This window comes from Glycine max, chromosome 14 (genome assembly GCF_000004515.6).
Source record: "Glycine max cultivar Williams 82 chromosome 14, Glycine_max_v4.0, whole genome shotgun sequence".
In the NCBI taxonomy this organism is placed as follows: Eukaryota; Viridiplantae; Streptophyta; class Magnoliopsida; order Fabales; family Fabaceae; genus Glycine; species Glycine max.
The window spans coordinates 17,649,183-17,659,705 of NC_038250.2; the positions used below are offsets into that span (position 1 = coordinate 17,649,183).

At 34.3% G+C, this 10,523-nt stretch overlaps 1 pseudogene; it reads right to left on the reverse strand.

Annotated features, from left to right (window-relative positions):
- Positions 1-8,619: 8,619 nt before the first annotated feature.
- On the reverse strand, positions 8,620-9,070 carry LOC112999338 (bZIP transcription factor 53-like; annotated as a pseudogene).
- Positions 9,071-10,523: the final 1,453 nt, after the last annotated feature.

The window sequence follows — 10,523 nt, forward strand, 5'->3', positions numbered from 1 at the left end:
TTCAGGTTGCAGCATTCCCAACAAGCCATCTTCCGCCACTTACACCATTGGGAACATGCATCAATTAAGTATATGCACCCTACTACTAAAGCATCATGCACCACACTATACCCTACGTTTCCCTGCAAACTTCATTTCACTTTCCTTTCGCCATACCTTCACCTTTAGAGCATCAACAAAATGAGCAGCACATCGTCCACTACCTAAAGTATAGTAAGCCACATCTTGTGCCCTCTCTATAAAAGTTGATTTCTTCCTATCAATCTTTTTTCTCTTACCTTCAACCACAACACTTCATCGTCTAAATTTTTAATGCCTGGCTTACTGTAGATGACATACCCAATTATGAGCCCACCCTTGATCATGCAATTTAAGGCAGCCTTCCACAATGATAAAGTTATATTTTACTATGCTTTCATTTACATATTTTTTCCCTCACTATTACCATACAATATATGACCTACGAGTCTACTGCGATCAACTTCTTTGCCTGCGATCATAACTGCATCTTCGATCTACACTTCATTCCTGCACTAGATCAATAGACATGTGCCTGACCACACCTTACATCGAGGCAACACATCTGGACTATTGAAATAACTCAATGCATACTCGGTGTCCCTCAACCCCTGGTAAGTGACCATTACATAAATTTACATTCTTATTACAATTTTAATTCCATGATTAATTTGTTTTTTTAAATCTGCAAGAAATTCCAACCTTTGTAGCAAGACATATCAATGAATCTGGTAATCATATGACAATTTTAAGGAAATTTGGGCCTCTTTTACAATGGAAGGTCATTACCCTCGACGCTGGCATTGGTGATAGGAGTGTTCTTCAACCATGGTATGACTTTCTCATCGAGAGCGACTTCGATCATGGAGATGAAGTGTCATTCTATTATCGGCGTCATGAAAAAATTTGGGAAATTATGATTAGAAGACAGAAGGACTGGCAGGATAACAATACCGATTAAACTTCATTTTGTATTTTGTGAATTTTGGCCCAGATGTTTTGTTAATTTTGTTGTCTGAACAATTGCTCTCTTATGAATATTAAACTTTATCATGCTTCATGGTTCATCTATGTATTTAATCTTATATGTACATTAAACTTTGCAATCTTTGGTTAAATTTATATGCATATTAACCTTTGCAATAGCGCTTACCAAGCGACCTGGGTCGCAATCTTTGGTTAAATTGTCACTGTTGAGTATTGCTTTTTTAGATGGTTCGAGACTCTTTTTTTTTTCCAAATATTTATCTATATAAGATTGTTTTGTAAGAGATACTTGTGGTCTAAACCCAAAAAATGTATATAGGTCATCTATGGCATACCTATGGATAATCTTCTCTATGTAAATCAAAAGCATGTATATTTACTTCCTCAAATAGGAGGAAGGATATGCTTGCATGCTCATGGGTCATTCATGACCCATAGGATCTTATCATGATATTTTTTAAAAAAAAATTGTAGCTTCATGTTTTAATGCAATTTAAAGATTATGCTTGCATGGTTCAAATATTTGGTGTAGGCTTTATTTTAAATTCTTAAAATTAATGTATGTGAGTATACATAAAATTAAATTGAAAATATGATCATATAGTCAATTTAGAAGGTTATATTAAAAGTTAAAAAATAATCATAATTAATGGATTGAACTGTTAAACAAATATTGTATCATGAATAATATAATAAATAAATAATAAATACTTAAGAATCTAAGTTATATATTTAAAAGGTTAAAAAAAACATTTTATAAAATAATTATTACTAATATAATAGTTATCTATTTTGTAGTCAATATATTAATATTATTAAATAATGTTTGGTCCAAGTTTTTTTTTTGGGTGGAGGATGCTTCTATTTTCTTTAAAAAGAAAACGTAAATCGAAATTCATTTTTTAAAATCTCTTAATATTTAAATTTAATGTATTTAATGTTTATATGAATAATGTTTAATTTTTTATATTAATAAATTCATATTTTTTTTATAACTCGATAGTATAAAATTTATAATTTATAAACTAATATATATTCTATTTATATCACACTAATCCATACTTGTATCCATGTATTGCGAGACTAAAAGAATTTCCATTTGCGATCTCTACCAAAGCTTCTAAAGTAGTGGACTGGTGTATGCAGATCAAGTGGCTATGGCAAAAGAAGATCAAGATGTTGATGATAATGCCAACTTAGTGTACCCATGTGGTCCTCATGAAGAGCTCAACAACATGAAGATTCAAGAATTTCTTGTAGTTTTTAATTCCCTTTCAAAGTAATTGTAATGCAAAATTTAATATTATGTTCATATCTTTAGTATGACTTTTGTTCAAAATGGGCTCACAAGTTACTTTTAGCTTATCACATGAATGAAATGAATTATGCATATTTTAGTTTATTCTTTCTATTTCTAGTCCCTTCTCCCCTAAGTCTTACCTTTTATTTATTTTCTTTTATTTCGTGTTAACGCTAAATTGCAAATCTGAAAATGATCATTTTAAGAATAATAGTGTTAGTATCGCCTGCTACAATTTTGATCATCCTATGTATCAAGCTGACGAGGGTGATGATGATTTAGAAACTCCGCTCGAGTTGAAGAGGTTGGTGGAGAAAGATGACCAAATCATTTAACCCCATGAGGAGGAAATTGAGATGATCAATCTAGGGAATGAAAATTATAAAAAGGAAGTCAAAGTTGGCATTGTCATAAAAGAGGATATAAAGGACCAATTGCTCAAACTCTTGTCTAGCTATATTGACATCTTTGCATGGTCATATCAAGATATGCCTAGGCTAGATCCTAGCATAGTTGAACAAAGACTTCCTTTGAAGCCAGAGTGCCCACCAGTCAAGCAAAAGTTGAGACGAATGAAGCCAGAGGTGTCCTTAAAGGTCAAGGAGGAGGTTAAGAAGCAACTTGATGTAGGATTCCTCGAAGTGGAAAATATAGTACATGTTCCAAAGAAAGATGAAAAGGTCAGAATGTGTGTTGATTATTGTGATCTGAATAAAGTTAGCCTCATGGATGATTTCCCATTGCCTCACATAGATATGTTGGTAGATAACACAACCCATCATTCCTTATTTTCCTTCATGGATGGGTTCTCCATATACAATTAAATTAAGATAGTGCCTGAAGGCATGGAAAAGACCAAATTCGTCACGTTGTGGGGAACTTTTTGCTATAGAGTAGTGTATTTCGGATTGGAAAATGTTAGGGAAACATATTAGAGGGCAATGGTAACTTTATTGCATGACATTATGCATAAGGAGATTGAAGTGTATGTGGATTATATTATCACTAAGTCTAGAACAAAGGTAGACACATGTTGTTGACCTGCGAAAGTTGTTTGATCATTTAAGAAAATACAAGCTTCAATTGAATTCTGCTAAGTGCACCTTCGGCGTAAAGTCAAGCAAACTGTTGGGTCTCAAAGTCAGTGAGAAAGACATAGAGGTTGATCCTGATAAAGTGCAAGCAATCTTGGAGATGCCAACCCCTAGTATAGAAAAGAAAGTTCATGGGTTCTTGGGAAGGTTGAAATACATTGTTAGGTTCATATCCCATTTAACTGCTACTTGGTTTGCTCGTAGGCTCAAGCAATATATGTTGTCTCACACCACTTGGTCTCCAAAATGGATTCAATCAAGTATATATTCGAGAAGCCTACTTTCACCGGTCAAATTGATTGCTGCCAAATGTTACTATTAGAGTATGGTATTGTTTACGTCACCCAAAAAGTTGTAAAAGGTAGCAACCTAGCAGAATACTTGGCTCATCATCCTATAGAAGACTACGAATAGATGCAATTTGAGTTCCCAGAAGAAGACATAATGGCATTATTTGAATACGGAGAACCTGGGGATGGAGAAAAATGGATTATGTTATTTGATGGAATTCCAATGAACTGGGGTAAGAAATTAGGGCAATGTTAATTTCTCTGATGAATCAATTCACATCGTTCGTGGTAGGCTGGGTTTTGATTATACCAATAATGTGGCAGAATATAAAGCTTGTGTGATGGGGGTTAGAGCTACTATTGAATTCAAAGCTAGGATTTTGGAGGTGTTTGGAGACTTAACCTCAGTTATTCATCAACTCAAAGGTGAATGGGAGGTTTGAGATGCAAAATTAATCTCATACCACTCTTACATTAAGGTAATGCTGGAACAGTTCGATGAAATTACTTTCCATCACATCCCTTGTGAGAATAACCAGTTGGCTGATGTTCTAGCTTCTTTATCTTCAATATTCATGATAAGTCAAGAAGAAGAAGTACCACTAATAAATATTCAGAATTGGGTTCAGCCAGTTTACTGCTAAGCAATAAAAGAAGAATTAGACGGGAAGCCATGGTTTTATGATATCAAGCATTATATGAAAGATAAAGAATATCCTCCCAACACTTTAGAAAATGATAAAAAGACCTTAAGGAGATTGACAATGAGATTCTTCTTCAACGATGATGTGCTTTATAAAAGGAATCAGGACATGGTACTGCTCAGATGTGTTGATGTGATCGAGGCCAAAAAATAATGGAAGAAGTCCATGAAGGCTCATTTGGAACACATGCAAACGAACCTATGATGTCAAGAAAGAATCTTAAGGCCGACTACTACTGGTCGAAAATGAAAGTTGATTATTGCAACCATGTGAGGAAATGCCATAAATGTTAGACATATGCTGATAATATCCATGCACCATCAACATCTTTGAATGTCTTGGCTGCACTACGATCATTCTCGATGTGGGGAATAAATATGATTGGTCCAATTGAGCCTAAGGCATCGAATTAGCATCATTTTATCCTAGTTGTCATTGATTATTTCACTAAATGGGTTGAAGCAGCATCATATGCCAATGTAACAAGGAATGTAGTGGTCAAATTCATCAAAAACAATTTAATTGTCAATATGGTTTGCCAAGCCACATTATTACTGGCAATGAGACCAATTTGAATAACAAAATGATGAAAGGGTTGTGATAACTACAAGATTCAACACCATAATTCCTCTTCGTATCGCCCAAAGATGAATGGAGCAGTGGAAGTAGCAAATAAGAATATCAACAAGATTGTCCAAAAGATGGTGGTAACAAAGAAGGATTGGCATGACATGCTCCCTTTTGCATTGCATGGTTATTTACCTCTATCCGCACCTCAATAAGGTCAACTCCTTATTCTTTAATGTATGGAATGGAAGTTGTGCTCCCAATTGAAGTAGAAATCCCTTTGTTGAGAGTGTTAATGGAAACTGGACTTGAGGAGGCTAAATGGGTCCAAGTTTGTTATGACCATGTGAACCTCATTGAAGAAAAAAGATTGATTGCCTTATGCCATGGTCAACTATATCAAAAAAGGATGAAAAGAGCTAATGACAAGAATGTTCATCCTTGAGAATTCCAAGAAGGAGAACTAGTACTCAAGAAGATCTTGCCAACCCAAATTATGAAGGACCTTATGTGATGAGGAAGGCTTTTTTAGGGGGAACATTAATTCTTACCAATATGGATGGCAAAGACCTGTCCCTTCCTATAAACTATAATGCAGTCAAGAAGTATTATACTTGAAAGATAGAGAAATGAATAAAAGAAAAAGAAAAAGCTCGCTAGGCTAAAAACCCAAAAAGGGGACCTCGACAAAAGATAGAGCAAAAGACTTGGGGTCGAGGAAAGTTGTCGTCCAGAGATGAGGAATGATGCGTGCTTCAAAGTACTTAAAAGTGGGTTACACCTTGAAGGTTAAGGCACAAAAAAAACTTGAAAGTATTGGGTTTAACAAAACATTTGATGCCCTTAAAAGCTAATGGATGAGATTCTTAAAGTTGTACACATGGAAATTAACATTGTTATTTTGTTCTATCTGCCACTTCTTTTGATCAGTTTTTTGTTGGATCTATCATTTTGCTCTAGCGAAAATTTGCTTTTGTACTTGCAATTTCATCCCCAAAGAAATAAAATACTTTCATCCTATCTTATTATTCATTGTTTCACCGTAGTATTACATTATGTGATACGTTAAGAATGAAACATGCAATAAAACTTAAAAAAGCATTACAATTATAATGAACACACTAAAAAATATGGAAAGTATGGTGAATCTTTGACCAATTCCTACATGGGTAGTGGCCAATTAATAGTTCAAATGTTGGAAGAAGTTTCCCAATTGTTCTAAAAAATAGGGATTCCTCTATGAATGTTGAGGCACTTAAAGCCTAAAGGGATTAAAGGTTGGAAAAATGGATAAAATAAAATGCACATCAGTAAATAGCATTTCACATTGCATAACATGCATACATGTCATCATCAACATATACCTCCATTTTCTAAGAGCTTGTTTTGGGTCCCTACACCCACTACGTTTTACATTTTAGGTCTCCACACCCGTTGCATTTTACATTTTGGGTTCCCGAATCCACTAGCTTTTACATTGCGGGTCCCCGTGCCCACTGCATTTTACATTTTTGGGTCCCCGAACCCGCTATTTTTACATTTTGGGTCCTCGTGCCCATTACCTTTTACATTTTATGTCCCGATGCCCGTTGCATTTTACATTTTGGGTCCTCAAACCCATTGCTTTTACATATCAAGTCCACGTGCCCATTACCTTTTATATTTTGGGTCCCTACACCCACTGCATTTTACATTTTGGGTCCTCGCGCCCATTATTTTTACATTTCGGGTCCCTGCGCCCATCGCCTTTTACATTTTGGGTCCCCGCGCCCATTGATTTTGCATTTTGGATCCCCGCGCCCATTGATTTTACATTTTGGGTCACCACAACTGATTTTACATTTCAATTCCTCATGTTCACTGCTTTTATATTTTGGGTCCCCATGCCTACAACCTTTTCATTTTGGGTCCCTACGTCCATTTCATATTACATTTTGGGTCCATGCATCCACTAATTTTACATTTCGAGTCCTTGAGCCCACTGCTTTTACATTTTGGGTCCCCATGCCTACTAATTTACATTTCGGATTCTTGTGCCCTTGTATTTTTCATTTCAAGCCCCTGCGCTAATTGTTTCTATTTTTTAGGTCCTCGCACCCATTACTTTTTTTATCTTGAGTCTCTATGTTTGTTGCTCTTAACTCTTGAACAAAATTGGTGTTCATATCTTTACTTATCTTTTACTATGATAATATCGAAACACTATGTCATTCGTTACCTAGTAAAATCTAAGTAAAGAGGGGCAACTATGAACACCCAATTTTGTCTGTCTTTTTATCATTTTATTTTAAAAGCTTCAACTTTCTTGTTTTCTCTCTCTATTTTTCCCTTTCTTTTATCACTTTGTAAATAGACTGGGTAGTTGTCCCAATAACTTAATTTTGTTTTTTTAGCACAATTGATGAAAAGGTAGCAAGTAAAAAAACAAAAAATGATAAAAAAAAAAATGCTACCCTATCAACTCTTAGCCACTCTACTGCATTCGCATGTTCCCCATCTCTTTTTTACAAAATCTCATCTCTTGTTCAAACTAATGATGCAAACCAGTTTGATGGCTTTTGCAATCATCTGAGGCCCTTAATCAAAGATAAAAGAAATAATAGTGCTAATTGCTTCTACAAGTAATCATATTGTTCTAGTGATCTCAAGCAACCTTAAAACATATGAGTCTATAAATACCATGACAACAGACAAGATACGGAGGTATGAAATATAAGAGAAAAAGAGCTAAAAAAAAGGGAAAATTTTTAAAATCTGAAACTAGAGTGAAGGAGAGAGTTGGCAGCCAGAGAGAAGAAGTCAATGCTAGAGGCAAAGAAAATCAAAGCAATTGAGACTCCATAATTTGGTATATAATTTTTGCTCTTCTATTATTTGATTTCTTTGGGGTGTATGCTTAACCATCTAGTACCCGGATCTGCTTACACATCAAACAGAAAACAAAGCAACAAATACTATCACTAAAAGAAATAAAATAAAACAACATAAAAAAGGAAAAGAAAGCTCTGCACCACAATATTTTGTTGCACACAACCATCGGAGATGAATCTCGGTGGCAGCATCTCCCTTTGTTATTCTTCCTTCTTTCTCTCTCATCTTCTCCCCGCTTCTCTCCAATTTTTGGTCGTACCGTGAACCTCCATCACATGCGCTAATCTGACCAATACGACATCAGAGGCATCTCTCTTGGCCATATCATTCGTTATCGGTGTTGGCTTGAGCGTCACCTTTGTTGGTGTAAGCATCATTGTCATCGTCGTGTTCTTCCCCTGCCCTCATGATTTCCCTTTTTGCAGTGAATAAGGGTAAGAAACAAAAATTAGGCTCGAGCGTTGTTGTCATTGGTGTAAACGCCAGTTAAGTGATGACATGTTTGTTAAATATTTCATAACGTGATTTGTGGTGGCTTAAAAACCGCCAATATTTGTTTCAAAATAAAATTTAAATTTTCTAGTGATTAAAAACCGCTAGAATCAATTAAAGTAAAATAAATAAATAAATCAAGCAATAAGAACCCTCTTTCAAGTCATTCACTAACCCTTCATCTACCTTTTTCTCCCTTTCAACCTTCATGTTCCAAAACCGATCTCAATTTTTTTTATAAAAAAAATAGATCTCGAAGGAACATCAACAATAAACCTAGCCTAATTTAAATACTATCATGCAAACAAACCTTAATTTCCATGGAGGAACATGTCAAGCTACACCATCATAGGGTGAGGGATTTTCCAAGGCATGAAGAGAGGGTCCAAAATCTGTAGAATCTCGAAGGATTCCCCCACTACTGTCGACCTCATCAGTGATCTCGAGAATGGGGTTCAAAAACCTTAACCGGTCAACAATTTCCATGGTTTGTGCTTTGAGGATGTTTTCGCGGCTTCCATCTCAACATACGCTTCCTCATTCACTGATTTGATCTTCGAGCATCTTTTTCTTCTTCATTCACAATTGCCATGCGAACTTGCAGTTCGACTCCATCCACTTCCTCTTTCTCTTGTTCATCGCCATCAGATCTCCTCTTCCCTCCAACGATCCCAGACTTGCTTGATCTCTAGCTTCTGCTTTGAATTTTTGGGTTTTGTTAGGGTTAGAGAAATTAGGATTTTGCATATCTTATTAATTAAAAAATGGGGAAATTGAAGGGGTTAGGTAGGGGATTGAGAGGGAGTTAGTTCATGAGAAGACGTAGAACCAGTAGAGGAAGACAATGGAGAAGGAATGAAGGAGACATATTTGTTTTAAATTTGGTTAAGGAGTGGAGGAGACGACAGAGAGAGGCGAAAAAGAAGGGGGAATAGAAGAGAGAAAGAAATTTATTTTAAATTTGATTTTGAAACAAATACTGGTGGTTTTTGAGCCGCCACAAATCGCGTTATCAAATATTTAATAGACATGTCATCACTTAACTGGTGACAGGGATCTAAAACAAAACTTTTCAAATATGAGGAAGTAGATGCGAAGGAAAAATTTCTCAGAGATCAAACACAAAAGTCGAGTATATATCAGGGATAAAAAATATATTTAAGTCTTCCAATAATAAGGATATTAGAATGAAACAATGAGTAAAATATCAAATAATAATAATAGATAAATGATGAAAGATGACTAGAAAATAAGTTAAGCTCCATTTTGTTAGTTAATTATCTTATAATAGTTAATTATTTTGTAACTATAGTAATTAAAAAAATATATTTTCTTAAGAAGAATAATAATAGTTTTAATAATAACTACTTTGGATGTGCTTCGGACTTGGTTGTTATTAGAGCTATAAAAGTTTAATGGTAATCACTTTGGATGTACTTCTAATTTGATTATCATGAAAGTTTTTTTTAATATATAAAAAACTAAAAAGAACTAAAACAATAAAAATATTAGCATGCAAATGTTTCCTACCAAAGAACTACGTAACTTTGATTCTCCATTGCACTTGGAGATACATAGGAGCAAGAAATCACTATTGTTGAGCTAAAAAAAATATAAATTTAGAAAAATAAAATACAATAATAATCCTCTTTTTCATAAAATTAATTTTATTTTAATAATAAAAATTCTCATAAAAAAATTGAATATCTAAAAATATTCTTCTTTTGTTTTGAGGGATAAAATAAATAAATTTAAAGTTATAATAATTTTTCACATTTAATTAAAGGTAATTGTCGTTATGACAGACATCATAAGGTGCTAATACTTTCCGTATATGTAATCGACCCCATACTCAAATTTGGTTCCAAAGACTACACTTTTGTTAAAAAAGGTTTTTCTGATGTTTTCCTTAATAAATATTGGTGACAACTTCTTAGTTTTTTAAACATCTTACTTTTTTCACCGTCCCACCGTGACCCTAGTTGCAACAAAGATTATGTAAAAATTTCATGATTTTTCCTAATTTTAGACATGGTAGATGATAAAACTAGATCTTGTGGTCAACATCGAAGTTGTAGATTGTCTTAGCTTTTAAACAAGATAAAGACCAACTTGATTGGGTTAGTATAACTCTAGATAATATTATTACACTCAAATAAGGACATATTACATAAGGAAAATATGCCAATATGTAATAGAA